Source organism: Coturnix japonica, chromosome 8 (genome assembly GCF_054131305.1).
Source record: "Coturnix japonica strain WE chromosome 8, WE-NBRP24, whole genome shotgun sequence".
NCBI lineage: Eukaryota > Metazoa > Chordata > Aves > Galliformes > Phasianidae > Coturnix > Coturnix japonica.
Window position 1 is genome coordinate 26352468 of NC_140670.1, and position 18709 is coordinate 26371176.

The 18709-nt window shown below is 47.5% G+C and overlaps 1 long non-coding RNA gene across 2 annotated transcripts in view; it reads right to left on the minus strand.

Annotated features, from left to right (window-relative positions):
• LOC146759998 (uncharacterized) overlaps window positions 1–14280 on the minus strand; it is a 60947-nt gene extending 46667 nt beyond the window's left edge. Inside the window, exon 1 of one of the 2 annotated variants that reach the window (XR_014948771.1) lies at window positions 14145–14280. This is a non-coding gene — a long non-coding RNA (uncharacterized LOC146759998). Of the gene's footprint in view, window positions 1–13918; window positions 14050–14144 lie in introns of those variants that run through there. The other variant, XR_014948772.1, reaches the window with a different exon arrangement.
• Window positions 14281–18709: the final 4429 nt, after the last annotated feature.

Sequence of the window (18709 nt, forward strand, 5' to 3'; positions counted from 1 at the left end):
AAGCAGATGGGTTGTGGGTCTGTCTTGCGGGGGCACCGGGGCAGTGGCATGGTGACCGTGTAGGCATGGAGGGACACATGGCTGGCATGTGTGTGAGCATGGGAAGCTGCTGTTGAGCCCATAGCACAGATTGTGCTTGGGACAGGCTGTGCTTCATGGCTGGAGAAGGAGCAAACCCACAGACAAACAGGATTGCTGAAATGATCTGGAGAAAATGAGTCAAACGCTGACAGTGTGTTGGGTTTTTTGAAGAAAGCCAGACATGAATTAACAATTGGAGCTGCGCGTTGGAAAGTATAGGTGGCAGCACACGGCTGCACGTGTATGTGTGCAGAAAAGTCACCACCAAGAGCACAGGCCTGCAGGGAATGGAGAAAAGCAAAACAAATCCCTTCTGTGAAGGCGATGGGTGTCTATCAAGACCCAAATCATTTGATGTGAGTGCCTGAGATGTGTGTGTGTCAGGGCTGGATCCTCAAAGGCAACAGTGGCTTTCTGGCAGCATTTGCACAGCAGGATGGAGCAGCAGGCTGCAGCCCTCCAGGGTGCCTGGGTGGGAATATGAGGTATGAAGCCCAGCTTTGCTTCTTGCTGTGTGCAGGGGGTTGAGGAAGAGTGGAGATGGATGTTTCCAAAGTCTGAATGTACTGAAGGGCTGCTTGAAAACTCACTGCACTTCAAAACTGTGACTCCAGCCATCAACTGACTGTAGATTCACACCAAGCAATAACTGATGAATCAATGAAACTGTGCCCAAAAAACGTGGCTTAAAATTATGGTCTGAGCAGCACCCACAGTACACACAGGATCTGACAGCATCAGCCATTGGCTGGTGATGCAGCATGCTCTGCTGCTTCTGCGAGCAGCTGCTTTCCCTTCTGATAGGCATGTGTTTTCAAGTAAAGGGACAACTTTTTCAGCAGCTCATTGTATTTTTCTTTGCTAAACCCTATCTGAAGTTGACTTTTATTAATAACTTTTAAGTGGCTATTTTGCAAACCTTCCTTGTGGTACACGCTTAACTCATTTATTCTAATTTCCTGTCTAGTGGAGTGCGCTTAACTTCCTTTACGTAATATATCAATTGCAGGGTTGGAAATTGTGCAGCTATGAACTACAGGAGCAGGCCTTCTTGAGGCCAAATGCGGTCAAGCATCACTGCCACCGGCAGCAGAATTTGACCTGATAATCTAATCTTTTTGGAGAGACCATCTCCATAAGAGTATTGTTACCAGCAGTAAGTGACCTCTGTTAATGAAGCTGGAGCAATTAGTCCCATTCAGCGCTGTCAAGAAAATGTTAACCGCTAACCAACAGTTAACGCTGCTGGATAGCTTGAATAATAAGTGTTTTGTTTGTCGGTGTGTGTTAGGTGATGTGTTGGGAAATAATTATCCTTTGACTAGCAGCCAGCTTTGTGCTAATCAGAAAGGAGAAGTCATGTTCTGTTTGAAGGATTATACCTAAAAATAGTTCTGCTACAGCCCCATCAACGAGTGAAGTGAAGCAAATTCACCCAGGCGCACACACCTTCCTAATATTTCACCCTGAGTCCTCAAAACCTTTTGTTCAGCTGGAACTTTCTGTTTGATCGTGTCAGGAGCACTAATGTGATCTCCTGGGATCGCTCTCAGCACGCTCTCCCTGAGGAGCATTCCCCTTATGCACCACTGACTCGCTTTCACAGCCTGCCAAATTCCTCAACGCCCAGGGAGGAAGCGAGGAGTCCTCCTCTTTGGGTAAACAGCTATGCGTAATGTAAGATCAACACTATTTGTAATCATCGGCTCACGGAAGGAATCAATATGCTTTTTGTTTGCCTGCCCACTTGGAAGGAACGGCTGCAGCGGGCAGTTTGCCCTCACCAGGGGCTGTCAGACAGGGCTGGGAAAAGCCACAAGATGGGAAAAGGATGAGAGAGGTGGTGATGGCAAGAAAACCTGTTTGCAAACGGCAAAACTGGGTGCTATGGAACCATGCTGGAGGTGTTTCCTTCCTCTGAGAAGGCCTCACAACTTCTGAAAGGGGGGCATCGAGCCGACACACACAGCAGAAACGTGATTGAAGAGGTGCCACCTGCTGCCTGGCAGCTGAAATGTGCCCCAGGCGCTCCTAAACGTTTTTGACACTTCTTGGGTAGCAGCTGTAAACCAGGCCAAGTCTGAGCAGCCCCCAACAGACACGCCATGCTGATCCTGGGGAGACTGCATCTTTGTGACTCAGAGTCCTCCCTGGCCTGGCCTCACACCACATCTGTGGTACCAACAAGGGATAGAAAACGAGAGAGTTTGGGATCATTACATAAACTGGCCTCAGCTTGCAGCAAGCATGAATTCCCTCCCCAGCCCACCGCCATCTTGTCTTGCTGGCAGCTGGCTGCATGCTCCTTCATGTTGTTGGCTGCTCGCTTTGCCCTGGCACCCAGCAGGGCTCTGCCCAGACAGGAGCTGTGCCCTGTCCTGATGGGCATTGTGCTCAATGCTGTTAGTGCCAGCTGCAAACACACCAAATGAATAGAAAATACCCTGACCTCAAGGCCAGTAACCTGAAAGGGAAAGCAGAAGTGCACTGAGGATTCTGCCACTGCTGCAGGTAGCAGTGTGTCATGGGTATGGTGCTGTGCCTTTCCTCTCTGATCCTGTGTAATGCACCGAATCCTGTTACCCTTAATGAGATTAAATGGGGATTTTCTCTGGTTTGGTGCTCCAGCCATCAACCACCCTTCTACACCTCCAGGCAATGATGCACCTCTCCTTGCCCCATGTCTCTCTGGAAGCAATGCTATTCAGACTTCTCACCAAAATGGTTTTGATAATTGGTCCTAAGTGAGGGATTCAGAGAAGCCCCCAACACACTTTCTTAGCAGGGAGTGGAGAACATTCTGGCTGAAAGTTCCTAAGTGCTCCTCCAATGCCATCGTGCTCCATGCTGATCTTTTCCATGCAGCCTGAGGGCTTGAGACTGCTGTTCCCTCCAGGTTCCCCTCATTGCTGCATTCAGTGGGGTGCTCTACCCATGGTAGAGGTGGGACCTTGGATGTTCCTTCCTCAGCCCCGCTCCAGGAAGGCGAGTGTGGTGACACAAAGACATGTGCCAACCTACGCCCCTGCTCAGGATTACCAAACCAACCATTGTGCTGGGGAGGGAGGGGTGCTTCCTCTTGGACAGGAGCAGGTAAATTGGGAGACGTCCATAAAGCCACCATTGTTTAGTGTCCCGGTTGCTGTCTGAGCCCAGCTTTCAAGGAGGGATGTGATGTTTGTCTGTTCTTCCCCTAACTACTCGCTTGGGAGCCTTCAAATAAAGCCTCAATTAGCTCGCTTACGCCACTGAAAGCAGCATGGGATGAGCTGCCTGGCAGGCAGTGCCCTCACAGCTGGGTAGCAGGGAGACCTCATTGCAGCCCATGCTAAAGCATCACGTGAAACCCAACGGGGACAACCAGAAACCCTGACACAGGGCACTGATCAGCCTGTATGGTGGCTGTTGAACAAGCCAGGCAGCCCACCTGGCTCCAGGAAGGTGGCTGCAGCACATGGAGCTAAGATGGCCACACCAAGGGTCCACTTACAGCCACTCCTCACTCTTTTCCATGGTCACCACAAAGAGGTGATTGAAAGCAGCACTCTCTAGCTTACAGGAGGTAGGATAATGAAGTGCATTAAAGTGTTCTCAGCACCAACAGACCAATAGGATTGCATAAAATATTCAGGCTTTTTGGAACTTTTAACGTAATACTCAGAGTAAGACAGCTGCAGATGCAATAACTGCCAGTATTAATTAATTAATACAATACAACAGGTATTGTAACAGTGCTTCAGATCATCTCAAGAGCATCCACACGAGAGCTTTTGTTTCTTTTTTTGCTGCTGGTTGATTGCCAGTGAGCTGGATGCTGGGTGAGCACATCCGCAGTTTTCAGTGCCGCTCCAGTCCTATGGCATGTCCCTGCCAGCAGAGCCTATGAAGCCATGTGAGCACCAGGCTCATGGGAGGAGAACAGGCCTTCCAGGAAAGGCTTATTTCAGCTGGTCTGCATGGGTTACAAGAACATGGGCAGCGGCATGAGGGAAATGGGAAGGTGCAGAGTGACAAGGCTGAGTTTGGTTGCAGCCCAGATTTCAATCTATTGAATGAGATCACAAGCTTTGCGTGTGGTGATGCTGCCGAAGCTGAGATCCATACGAGCATCCTTTGAACTGCTATTTTGCCTTCTCAGGGTACAGTTACATCCCAGGGAAGATCATGGGACTGACTTGTCAGCCCTAGGCAGAGCCTTGGACCGAGGGGGTTGGATGAGCAGCTCAGGTAGCTGGTGGCAGCACTAATTGTGAACTAAGCTGTCTTCAGCTTCAAGGGGGTGTCATGGCACCAAGCCACAGCCAGTGGATAAATAATTCTCCAGAATTATTCTCCTGTTTGCACAAGGTTCTGACACTGATGGGCACTGTTAGTGACTCTGAGCAATTCACACCATGTGTGTCTTATGGTGAAAGAAACATCAATGCTTTTATTCCTGTGCACTCCACTCACGCAGGAGCAAGGAATGCAATGATAAAAAGGCTGGAATAATGTCATGGATAGATTGTTTCCATTAATATATCTCATTATATAATGCTTTCATCACTTTAGAACATATCAGGTGCCTTTTAGAAACATCTGTATATCACCATAATAAAGAAAGTAACTTTGCAGAGCATGCTGGGCATTGATGAGATACTTTTTAATTGCACTGGATGTGCTTATGCTTTTGCATGGTATGGATTTCTTTGCCTTTATGTTACGAGACACTTTATAAATTAAACAGTTGAGGTTGTCAAATACATGCCATTAACAGCAGGAGCAGATAATGCGGGGTCTGTACTGCGCCTGTCTCCAGATAAAGTCCCTGGAAGGAGAACAATGGCGCACTGAATTCCTTCTGACCTCCACTCTTTGGTGCTGCATCTCAGAAGTGAAAAATTATCATCATTGGCATGGCTCAACCTCTCTTTGAAATGCAGTTATTTTCTACTCATACATTCCAAGTATTTTTTGTATGATATCAGCGAGAAACTTGAAACCCCCTTTGAGGAGCAAAAGATTTCCTGCAGAACTACTGCTAAAGAAAATGGATAGATCAAGTAGTAAAGTTCAATGACTTACTTAGCATTAAATAAGAAAGAGAATAATGAATAGGATTTTGTGTGCGTGTTTTTCCTCTGCAGGGATCAGTCAGGGTAATGGGTTTGTATCGCCTTCTGCTGCTGTTCTCCCATTTAGGTGAGTTTAAAACACTGTTGCCTTTTAATTTTGCTCTCATTTCCCTACAAACCTGGTACAACTTTTAGTACACAGAGCCTTGCACACAGATGAATTTGCCACCATTCCAGCCGGTGAGGAAAACACCCCTACATCCCATGAGGGCTCGTGGCCTGCTGCATGGACATCTGTATTTTACACTAGGTAGCTGTAAGTAGGCAATTCGTCGCTTAGGGTGGACAGTTATTTCCTACTATTATAAGTTCAGTCTTTAGCGTCCTTCAGGAGAGACGTTATTTCCTACTGGGTTCACCAATAAGTGTCTAGGTTTCCAATCCCCCACCTTTATTTATGGGCCTTGCCAAGCATGCCGTTTTGATTTTATTGGGGAAGGAAGGGAGGGGGGTGTAGGAGGAAACTATCACAAAACTATATAACATAAACAACTTTCTAATGTAAACTCCAAGTACTGCTTAGCAAGGAAGAAGTTAACACTTGGGGGAGGATGGGGGACTCATTAGGACAAAGATATAAATAGCAACCCAGGAAGCTTGGGGAGGGACACAGGGAAGCAATGAGCACTGAACCCAGGTGGGTGAGGGTCTCCCTAGAAGCCCTCCTGCACTACCCTTGGGGCTGGGATCTGGTCCTCCTTGCAGCATCACAAGACTAGGGATGCTGCAACAGTATCCCCACATAACTGACTGGTTGGTTAGTGGGTAACCCAAAATGCATTTATGTCACCCAAAGATTTCCTATGGAGACATAAGTCTCACTGCCCCTGCCTACCCCAAACCTTCCTGAGTCCCAACTTGGGAGTTGCTCTGTGTCTGCTTCAATGTTTGGAGCAGGATTTCCATTTTCCCACCAGCCTTCAAGACTCAGGCCTTTTGGCTTGTTTTTCATCTGAATGGGAAATGCACAATGAGAAACTGTTTAAACAAGTTATAGTACAAGGAAATCTGCTGGGGTAGAGCATATTTCATTTCCAAGGAAATGATGCACTCTCCAAAAGCGCTCCTCTCAAGCACTGCAATTTAAAGTTGCAGGATAACTACTGGTGCCTTCAGAGCTTCCTGCAGCCCTGGACCACAGCGACAAAGTGCAGAGTGCCCAAGCACACACTGCCCTGACCCACAGTTACTTGCACGGGTGGGTCCAAGTATCCTGGTGCTGGGGAAGGAAAGCCTTTGAACCATGAAGTGCCAGAGGAAATATCTTGTGCTATTTCCAGCCCTGCATTTTTACATACAAAGAGTTTCAGATCAGATGCATTTCTGAAGCTTATCTGTGTGAATATTTGACTGCTTATCCAAGCAGAACAAAAGCCTTCAAACCTTCTGAGGTCCATCCATCATAAGCCTTATCTCCCCATGTCGCCACATGGCTCCCAGCCACTAAAAGCCTCCTGCTACCAGTGTTCTCCCACCATCTCTTCTCTCTGAGTGGATTCACAACATTACTCATGTCTCCTGCTTGGCTCCCTGCCACTCCAGTGACAGGCTCTGTGTGCAGCCAGCCAGCATCCCATCCAGATGCATCCACGATGCTCCATTGCTGCCCACTGCTTCCATCCCCAACATACATCCTGATGGAACCAGCAGGTGGGATGCTTAAGATCTTCACACCCCAAAACATCCTGGTACCATTCAGTAGCTGAGCTCAGTGCCTGAGCCTCCAGGATGCACAATGAGGGCTGAGTGAGTTCTTGGGGATGATGTTGGTGTTAGTGGCCCCATGGGTGATCCTGGCCATGTAAGACAGCAGAGTAGATGGTGTTAGGCTGAACTCGCACCCTGTGTTACTCAGCCTGGTCAGAAGAACCTCACAGTGTGTCGTATTGCACTCACAGAGCATTTCTTACTTTGAAGTTGAGCTGGCACAAGAATTTGTCTGTAGTCTGCATTCCTTACAAAGCCATGGCCAAGAACAACAGAGTGAAGAGATTGAAAAGAGCCACCCATCCACAGCGTATCCCAGCAGGCTGGCTCAAGGCAGAGAGCAGCATCTGAGCAGGTTGTAGCTTCAAAGCTGGTACACAGCAGAAGGAATCAGAAGTCTCTGCTGCTTGGCATCGTTTGGTGCCGGCCAGCTTCTACACAACCTTCAGTATCAGGGTGGCCTATTCTGATGGGCACTGCTTTCTCATGCCCCTATTCACAACACAATCTGTCCTCTGGGCTGCTGTTGCTCTCCTCTCCATGGTTTTAATTTCTTTCTCTGTTTTGTTGGCAAGGAAGGTAAAACTAATTCCCCCTCATATATGACAATGGCAAGAATATTGTTGACTCAATATTGACTCAGTAGTATGAGGATAAATGTATTTTTATACTGTGGTGTATGTTAAGCTATTTATAAATATTGTATCACTTCTGGGTCATCTTCAGGGTTTAAAATAAAGTCCTAATTTAAACATAATTTTTCAGCACTGGCAGATGTGATAAATACATTTTTGTTCCAGTAAAACCTGATTTCAACAATGTTTTGCAAAATCCATTGCAAGCTAAGGATTATTCCCTGATTTTTTTGTCTTGTTTTGTATTCATCTCCAGTATTTAGTTTAATGCCACATTCCATTACAGAAAAACCATTTGTGACTGCAGTAATTTGTTCACCAAATCTCTGTTTAAGCAATGGGAGGATGCTCATGAGAAGAACTAGAGAGAGGAGTTAGCTCATGCCATGGGGATTTTTGGGGCAGTTACAGCATTTTTCTGCACCGCAGATGACTTAAAGACAGTTGCCACCCTTCCTTGAAGGGTCCCAGGACACTTGTCCTTCTGCTAGCACAACTGGAACGCATGTGCTTGGTCACAGCCTGAGACATGGCAGTACTTCATTAATACTGCTTTAGGAAATTGTATGTTTGTGCAATGGCTGAAGAAAGAAGATCTGTCCCTGGAGCCCCAGTGGCACACAGGACTTACACACTCAAAGCTCCCCACTTAAATCATTCTCCCCAGTATTAAAATGGTGGCCACTTCCTTCACTCCAGATCATCCTTTTTCTTCCAAAGGCTTGTTCTCAAGCTTTGCAACTAGTCACAGAACCAGCCCTCAGGGCACTGCAACAATACACAGGAGGCAAATTTTTGGCTGTTGAGCTAACCTTGATATTCAATGTGATGCCAAAAGAAAGACAAAAAAGTGGGAAGAATGGGAGACATTCCACATCCAGAAGGTGAGGTCAAACAGGTCTCCGTCTATGGGAGGGTTGCATTTCTGTTGCTGAGCTTTCCACCAAAGTTCTAAGTCTCTCCCAAATTTCTCTGGACCTTCTCTACTTTTCCTGCTTTCCTGTGTAAACAGCTCTGAGGAAGATCTCTTTTTCTGGAAAGAAACACTTTTTTTTCCCAGTAAAATATCATCCTCTTGCATCGGTTACTATTGATTGTGGATGTAATTGCAGCAAAACAGAGCCTCTACATGTTGTGAGGTGAGCGAGGCAGATCTTGTACTTATACAGCAAAAGTACAAGGAACAATGAGCAGGAAAAACAATTTGTTCTGAAGTGCTTTAGAGCTGTTGTCTATCTTCTGAGCCCCGCATCATTCAACCCACACTGCCCACAGAGACAATGTTTGGAGAGCAGCCGTGTATGCTGGAGATGTGCAAATACTAACACTTGTGTCTGTGTGGAATGCCCTCCATCTGCTCAGAGCCTCCAGGTGCCAAGCTGAAATTACCTGGGAAAGGGGCATGCAGAAAAGGGAGAGATGCCTTCTGGTAGGTTGCCAAGGAGGTTGCTCAGGATGCTTTCAAGTAGACACCCAAAGGACATCATCCCCTGTGACCTTCTATGATATTCTTTTCAATGGGAACAGGTGCTGGAGGGTAATCTATTATTTTTTTGTTGGTTGTGGTTCACTTCAGCTATTGAGATTGAGCAAAGAGGATTATTAAAGCAGCAACTTGGGAGGTGAGGTTACTGGAACTGTGTCCATAGTTCTGCAGGTGTTGGTTCTAAAGGAAGACACTGGCCTTGCTGTGCAGCCAGCCCCAACCAAGGCAGTGACTGAACTGCCTGCACCAGAAGATTTCAATGGCCAAATCCTTCCTGACACCCCCTGGGGATGGAAGCTGGATCAAAGATGCAATGCTCTGCTCACATGGAGAGATGCCTCCTACAGCCGCTGCCCTTCCAATGTGGGAATAGAGTGATAGGTAGGGCAGGTTTGAGGGAACCAGCTCTGTGAAAACACAGTGTCTGTCCCTGTGTGCACGAGGCTCATGCCTAGAGCAGGCGGCAGTATATCATTGGATTTGGTTTGGCTTTAAATCCCCAAGGTGCTGCACTCGTTGACTCCCTGCCAGTCCTCTTCCACTGCCCTCAGTGACCAGCATGCACTTTGGTAACCCCTCAGTTCTTGCTTTGCCCTCTTGATTCTGCTGATATCCCTGGGCCCCCAGCCAGCCCTTTTTCCACCAGCGAAAGAGGAAGCATAAGGTTTGCAGCACCAGCTTTTGTGCTGTCCCTGGGTGCTCCTTTGCTCCAGGACCCATTTGACACCTAATTTCAGAAACAGCAAAACTATTGAGCTTGGCTTCCTACTTTGTGGCAGTCTTGGCTAGAAGCTATATTTAATAACGTATTGCAAAATAAGCATATGTTGCAGAGCTGTAGGAATAGGAACAAACGACACACAGCTCAGCAAGGCTTGGAGCCGTGCTGATAAGACAATTTCCAAGAAAACGCCCAACCCTTAAATTCTACAAACTCTCTCTTCCCAGGTCAATAACCTTTTATGGGCTGAATCTTGCTGTCATCCTATGTAAAAACACAGTCAAGGCAGAACTTTCTGCAAGTGATAGCAGAGGAAGGAGAACCCATGTTCCAAAAGGGGCTTTGAAAAGTTTTTAGCATAAAAAACCCAAACACATAAGGAAAGGCAGATTTGGTAAGAGCTCTCCTGCTCTTCAGCCAGGTCTCTCTTTGCTGGGACGACATGGCCAGGCTTGGAGCCCCTCCAGGAATTCACCCCACACCTCCTCCTCTTTCCAACCCCAAACTCAGAGAGAGCCTGGATTTCTTGCAGAGGTTTTGCATAACATCCTGCAGTTCTGCTGGAGAAAATGTTGTGTGGTTCTAGTCAAGGCACCAAGAGGGGGCTGGTTAGACTCACTCCATTGCTTGGCTCCCTTGTTTCATAGGGATTTTTAAAGGTATCACATGCAGGTGTAGGAGTTGTCACAACACAGCATGCAGCACTTTAGAGTCCAGCCAGTGTGAGTGTAAACAATTTCAGTCCCTTTTTAAAACTCTTAGGAGATGTTTCATAAACATCAAACGTGCTCAGTTTCTAAGCTGTGAGCTGCTGGCCTGCTAATCACCCTTCAGTCGGACAATCCTGATGTTCACCAGAGCCTGAAGACTGAGGGACTTAGCATCTGCTCCAGGTGGGTCAACTCAGGGATCTTGCAGGGCTGAAGCCAAGTGCTGCAGCTTGCCCAGGGGAGGCTGGCCATGCTTTAGGTGCAGTTTCCCAATCCAGGACTTGGTGGTGGACCCAGTACTCCTGAGCTGCCTTAAGCCTTGCAGGTCTTGTTAGCTCTGCACATCAGGCCTCGGCTGCCCTATGAGCCAGGTCCCAGGGAGGTCACTGGAAGGACTCCAGTGGCCTGAAATAGGAGTTGACTCATGCCCCAAGAGCTCAAAATAAAGTGTGTCTGAATATTAAAAAATATTATGGAAACTGTATCATTCATGCACAAAAGCCACGCCACAAACTTTATCATATAAAATACATAATATTATAAATGGAAAGGAAAATTGCATAAGGCCTGGTGTGCGTTAACATTGTTGGCCTGTTAAACCCTCCCTTCCCATAAACACAGCTGTGACCTGGAGTCCAGCACATGTAGGCATCTGAGGCTGAAAGACTGAGCCCCTGTCTGCATGCCCCCAAGGTGCCCATTTTTCTGTTGCAGTAGTTCATTCCCAAGGCTCATCCCTTGTCTTGTCAGGAACAATCCTAAGCAAATGATTTCAACAGAGCTTTAACCATATCCTATGCTGTATGGCCTTTTCAAACACTGCAGCAGTGCCTGGTGCTACAAGGATGAGGCTCGGAACATCAGCCCGTAGGCTGTAGCACTTGACTTGGCCTTTGTGTGAGCTTTGACTTTGAGGTCAAATCCTGCCCCGCAGATTCTGGCTAGGATTTGGCTGTGGTGCTCAGCAGTGCAGCAGAAGCTGGCTGGGGCAATGATGAAACATGGGTCTGTCACCTTGCAGCGCCGCTTGGCAGGCTGAACTCAGAGCCTTTTCCATTTCTCCCTCTGCTTTGCCTCACCGACAGCAGCCCAGGACACTGCTGTGGCAGAGGTGTCCCACTGCACATCCACCAGCAAAAAGAAAACTGGGTGCAAACACGTTCCAGCTTCCAGCAAGGCAGAAACAAATGAAAAAGCCACTATTGCCATCAGATTATTTCATCCTTCTCCCAAAACGTTCAGTTCATTGGTCTAAGGGCTCGGGCCTGTTGATGATGCTGTGCAGGCTTTGCACAAACATGGAACACAATAGTTGTATCTGGTGACAGGAGGCCCTCCTCCACCAGTATTATGGCTTAGGATGTGGCTCAGCTAACTGGGCTATACTGGTTCCTGCTGGAGAGCGTTCTCCCAACTGGCACCACGAGACACCCATCTGCAATGACTGAACTCCTCCTATTTTGGAAATTTAGCAAATAAATAACTCTTCAAAATCAACTGGTGTTTTTTGGTGGGAGAAACAAGAGTGAACTATCAGCCTGGGTGATTTTGTGTATGGGGCAGAGCTCCACAAGCACCAGGCAGTGCCCCTGCATCTCGCCTGCCCTGCCCAGCTCGCCTCTCCTCCTGCAACAGGCTTGGATTGAATGCAGGGGTCTGACTGTGGAGAGTAATAGGGTGCGAACGCTCACTTTCATTTTTCACTCTACTTTTTTGGAAGGTGGAACATTTTACAGTTGACAGCACCATGCTAAACCCATATGAGGCAAGCAACTATTTTTAACCAGACAAGAGACTATCTGGGTGTGTATTGCTGAATCATTTTAAACAAGGAAGAAATCATGGGATCCAAAAGCAGAGCGGGTAGGAGGGGGTAGGAAAGCTATCATGCGCTTGTTCCAGCAACTGCTGAGCTACTTCAAGAACATGATGACGACAATCTTGAAGATACAGTGCCTGCGGGGTCAGCTCCAGTAGCGGCTGCCTTTTATGAAAAGCCTGTGCTTCCAGAGAGAGATGGGTGTTCATGTTACTGCAGCATCAACTCACTAAACCCTTTTGCAGCCAGGCACACCTTCAGATCTGGGGAAAGATGGGATCTGTGAAGTAAATCCTAGGCAAGGTTTGGGTTATACCAGGGTACAGCAGCAGCCAGAACCCTGAGGATATCTGGCAGCCTGGGATTTTTCACCAGGCTCTGCTTTGATCTCACCCAAAGACAACTAACAGCACCATCCATTTGTTAATTATGGGGCTTTGCAAGGGGACATTCCTGTTGCTATTCACCTTCCTTGAACAACAGAAGACAGTAGAACTCCTGCAGGAGTTTTGTGCTCCTGCACAGAGCTGACCCCTTCTTTTTGCTGGAGGAAAGGCACACTCCAGCATGCTCACAGGCAGGCCACACGTGGCTTGTTTTGTCCTCTATTCAGTTGCCCTGAGCAATGGGGCCTGACACGTGTTTTTCCAGAACACAACCTCTTCGGATCAAATTAATACTGTGATTTCCATCTGCTTCCTCCTCAACACAAACCATGAAGACTTCCTGCAGGTAACAGCCAAACTTGCTCAAAGCTAGGACATTAAAATCAATCTTTTGTTCTTGATCACCTTCTGTAGCCTGATTACTGTAAGTACCAGTTCTCCCTTTTGACCTATGGATCTACAGGTCCCAAAGCAGCAAACCAGGGCAGGCAGGGATGAAGTGGCTCCTCTGTGGGTCTAGAGGCTCACGTAGAGATGTTCTTACCTCTGCGCCTCCTGCTGCTTGTAGGATGAAGATACTTTTCAGGCCCCAGATCATGGCCCAGGGCCTGGGGTCACCACACACCAACCTCAGCCCTGCATCCCCGCCTTGTGGTCTCCCAGGCATCTCTGAAGTGGCAGCTGAGGTCTGTGGTTACACCACCAGACAAACTGCCTTCCCCATTTGAGGGGGTGCACAAGAAGAGAAGATTAATAGTTGAACTCTAGTCACTCTGTCCCGTAGGTCCTCCTTGTGCTAAGAGGAACTGAGACTTTGATGGGAACAGCTTGCATCATGCATGCTTTTCCCTTCTCCCGCTTATCAGGACTTACATCCTGTTGCTTATACTAAAGCCAAAGTTACACATGAAGCTGTGAAGCATGAATAATAAATACTGCTCATCAGCAGACACCCCTGAAGCACAGCCTGCTAACAAAGGATGTTGGGTGAATAGAATGCCTTTTACTCAACATCAGGACACTTTTGTTCCCTGCTTTTTAACGAAGTATAACGTTGGGACTGAGCCAGGATGTTCCTATCTATGTGCAGTTCCACATTTGTATTTAGTCACATCTAGCTCTATAACCTGAGTGCACTGCAAGCATAAAGCAGTGCTGGCATGTCTAAACAGGCGTAGCCTTTGTAAAGCAGGGAGCAGACATCTGGAAAACATAAATCACATCTCTCTCCCGAATGCACTGCAACCGCCAGTACTTACCTTACAAGTGGGACCTCACCTGGTCAGAGGTCTCGAAGTCTGCACAAAGCGTATTCCTTCTTTTCTCAGAAGGACAAAGCGCGAACTGCATCCTTACAGAGTGTCTTGGTTGCTCAAGATGCAGTGTGCAGCATCCTTGGCTTACTGTGATCACAAGGTGTGTCAGCTCTAGTAGGAGCTTCAGGTGTGGTGGATTTAAATCTAACTAGTAAAAAAATTCACAAACCTGAGCATGCAGCCCTCATGCTGAAGTCTGTATCACCACTAGGAGAAAGGCTGGCTGATGCTTTCAGCAGGGTCTAAGTCCCTCACCCATTCAGGGGGAGAGCTACTGTGACTTGGGTCTGCTCCTGTGTCTGCAGCTCTGCAGGTTCCCCCTTTGCCTGTGGGTTGTAAAGTCTACATCCCTGTTACATTAACTGATGCTGTCGGTGTTTTCCTTCTTGTTGTGTAATTGCAACTCTACTAACAGCAGACAGGCTATGTCATTGTATCATTATAACCATGTTTTTCTTGGCTGCAGTTTTGATTTTCTTGGCACTGCAAATAGGGCATCTTTGCAGATGTGCACACTTGCTAACTGCACACTCCATTTCCCTTTTCATGCACCTTGCACTCGCCTCCAAATATCCAAACTTTGCAAAGCACTTATTTTGCAATTCTTCCCTTGCTCGTGCACAAAGGCTAATGCAACTTCTGTTCCCTTATAATTTTCACACGTCATTACTTATCTTGGATTAAAGTTGTCCTTAATTACATACATGAAATCTTTAAACTTCCCTTTTTGATAGCAGTTCTGAGCCGATCCAGGCAAGGATCGGGAACAATTTGTGCTGGTTCTGCACAGGCACACGCAGCCCTCCCAGCCCCCAAGTGCCGCTGATCTAACCTTCACACAGGACAACAGATGGATACGGGCAGGAAAACAGGAGCACCAGGAAACGATGATGCAGCACTACCCAGCATGATAGGTGTACGTGCTTGGCATGCAAACCATCTTCAGACCTTTGTCAGTGGCAGCGCAAATGGATTTCAGAACTGAAAAGGGCAAATAGGTACTTCTGAGGCAATCTCTCTGTTGCTTTTTTCTTTGCTGCATCTACACAGTATCATGATTTGCTCTTCCTGCCCTGGATATGCACCTTCCCGACAGGCAGTTTGGGGTTGTGTTGTTCCCTCAGCAATTCAGTAAAGTCCAGTCCCTGCTTGTGGCAGTGGTGCCTCCAGCTTCCCACTGCACTACTGTGGGCTCTTGCTGGATTCACATCCAAATCCTCCAGCCTTCCATCCCCAGTGCTATTGTAACACAACCCAGCCTTTCTTGTAAGAGCCGACAGTGAGCTTGGACACGTATAGTTTGGCAGTATGGAGTTATCCATTTTCTTCTATTACCATTTATATTTCTTAACAGTGCCTTTTGTAAAGCTAAAACAAAACCAAAACACGCACACACTCCAGTACTTTTTCCTGCTTTAAACTCATCACAGTGTGCCACACTGCCAAAAGCAGCCAGACCCTTCTGTTTCTTTTTCATACGTATCCACCTAGTCGTGGATGTTTGGGATGCCCGGGGTTCAGTGGCTCAGATGGTGCTGCTGACTGCATGCCAGGCGTGGGCAGGCAAAGCCCCTGCCGTTGTGCTGGGTCTGCCTTTGCGAAAAATAGGCCAAGAGATAGGGAAAAACAGAGTTTTCTCCAGCAAAACTCACCCCAGTCCCTCGCTCTGTGCTTTGCTGTTAAGACTTTCTCTGCTTATCCAAGATGAGCAGCTTCCCCTCACCCAGTACAGATGCAAAGGCTGGTTTGGGGGCAGCTCGCACAATTTCTGGTCAGTGCTCCTGCACATCTGACCAGCCAGTTTTGCAGAAAACACAAGTAATGGGACTTAATCCAGGCTTGTTGCCCCCCGAAACTTTTTAAGGGCACAAAGATAAGCTGAAGCAAGGAATTTTGTTGGGAAGCATGAGGCACTCAGAAACCAAGTCTTTGTTGAGGCCTAGCTTCCGCATGTCACGGCCCGGCCTAAGTCCTCTCACAGGCAGGCCCCACAGACAGGCCCTGCCCCATCACCACAGTGCAAGATGGGGTTTTGCGCTTCCTAAAGAGATCTACAAGGCTAGATCTGTGTGGCTTGAGCCTGATTTTGCTCTTCTGAAGCCCTATAGAGCTGGAAGCCTGTGTCTCAGGTGACTCAGAGCCAGTGGAAGCACCTCACTTCCTCACCCGGCAGCCCCAGCCTTCCCTGCCAGAAACTTCCCCCGGTGCTTGGTGCTCAGCTCACTGCTTCCCTGTGGGAGGGTTGTTTTGTGGGTTTTTTTCCATTGTTTACTCTGGGACACAATTAAACAAAACTCCCTCCTTTTTTTTAAAATTGTCCTCTGGAGAAACTGTGCTGGCATGCATGTCTCAGCCTTTGGGGATGATTCTATTGTTTTAAGCTACTGTCAAAGTGAAGGAAAAATTAATCACACTTTCCTTCAGTGCAGTGGAAGTGAGCTTGCTTGCCAACGTGCCTCAGTACAGCTCACAGTTGCCCAAAGCCTTTCTTTAGTGAGTTACACACTGCAATGGGTCTTGGCATTACAAGGTGACCACTGCCAGCACAGTATTGGCGCTGTCACGAACCTGAGTAGGGTCAAATCAGTTTGAAGTAGTTGAATAGTCTTTCACTGTCAACAAGTAGCCTTGGAAGGCTGCAGGGAAAGTCCAGAAGGAAGTTGTTTGACGTAATTCAAGTAACAAAACAAAAAGCAAACCGGCAGCCTCATGCTACAGGATTAATGCCAAATTCATGATCTCATTTCCAAGGGCTTCACCTGCCCCAGAAGCAAAAACTTTGCCAGGTTCTGGTGCAGAGGTGTACCTGCTCTTCTGAAGTGCCAATGCAGTTAGCCATTCATGGCCAGCAGCTTGCCTCAATGCATTTTTGGTGTCAGGATTGCAAGGTCTGAACTGCATGACTTTAGGATGACCACAGGGGCTTCAGAGCATCCCCATGGACACGGACATCCAGATCAATTGCTGCTCACTTCACCAGCTTGGTCTATGAAGCTGAGGTTTCCCTCTGCCTGTCCTTGATGGAGAACACCTGCTTAGCTCCAGCTGAGTCTGAGCATCCAGTAATGCCTGAATAAAGACAAGGGAAATATGGGGCTGCAGGGTGGGTATTACTTGGAGCCATAAAATGGATCTGCTGCCAACTGTCCTGCCTTGATGAGCTCCTGTCTCTGCAGGATGAGGACCAGGGCTGTGTGACTGACCCAATACACTGCATAGCACAGAGATGTTCAGTTCTCAATTTGCCACTAAACACTGAGCAGTGACCTGCAGCAGGTAGGAGACGTTTCAACAGGTAGAGAACTGCAGGTAGTATCCTCATTGCTTTCTGCATGAGCCATGGGCCTATCCCATCTCTGTCCCAAAGCAGTGGAGTCCTGTCCTCTTGTAAGCATTTTCCAGAGTCCATCTAATCAATATTTCTCTGATAACCTCATGACTACAGTGAAACCAGACCAGCCAATTAGTTCAAGTCACTTAGTACTTGTACTAAGTGGTACACTGGTAGGCTACAACTCAGAGCACAAAGTCATTGCTTTCACTTCTCACTTGCTGAAGTTTCCTGGGGATTTGCAGACCCACAAAACAGGTTTGGGCTGGCCAGTACCAGGCTTGCTCTTCTCCACCCATAACTCTGCCATATGCTGCTTCTGCTCACAAGTGTTGATGTGAGAGATTCTCACTGTCTTCCTCTCCTGTATGCCAGGCACTGACTGGAGTTAAAGCAATTTCAGACTTAATAATTTCCTTTGAGAGTATTTTTAACCAGCTGCTTTTACAGTACAGCTTCACAAACACTGCTGCCACTGTGTAGGCTGCTCCTTCCAGCAGCGAGGCAAGAACTGTCAGCAGCCAGGCATGAAGCCACTCTGAAATCAGATGCAGCTACCTCTTACACATCACAGCTTGAAAAACATTGCCCTAAATTCACACCTTGCTTCGAGCCATCTCCATCTTCAAAGGCAGCACCTGTTCCTGAACACCTGCTGTTAAGACAGCCCAGGGCAGTGCTGAAGGAAGTACCAGTGAACCCAAAGGGAAAGGCTGTGCTCACCTATCTTGTGTCAAAACACCAGCATTTTGTTAGAGCTCACACACTTCTCAGGGCTTTCATGTGCTGCTCTTCCTCATTCCACACCCAGTGGATTATTTTTTAAGTAGAAACTTCCTAGGTAGCCCCACAGGCATTCAGACCAGTATTAGTTCAGCCTGTCAGAGAGCAGTGCTTCACTTGAGGCGTTACAGCAGCCCTGAGGTCAGTGGGTAGCTGCACTCAGTGTGCAGCCCTGCAACACCTGAAGGCCGGAGTTTTCCTGACCACAGAGCACCCACTAGAGCAGAACAGCCATAAACACACCCAATTTACACACAGCAGTTGAGAACTTGTTCATCAGTGCTCACTCTAATAGAAGTTACTTTACGCATGCAAAAATCTTGCAAAATCTGGCACAGATCCACTGTGGTTTAATGCAAAATAGCCTAAAAACATCCGCAACAAAACCCCAACCATGCCTCTATTAAAAAAAAAAAACTTAAAATAGGGCAGAGAGAGAAAAGAGAAGTGCTGATTTCCTCTTTCACAGTTGGCTAGAGAAGCAGACTGCCAGCATGGGGTTATGTATTTATCACTCAGTAGCTCCTGTATCCTGCCATCCTTGAGGGCTCAGTACTTAAGATGGCTGTGCCATGGGAACCCTTCTTCTGCAAATACAGTTGTGCTGGTCTGAAATAGGA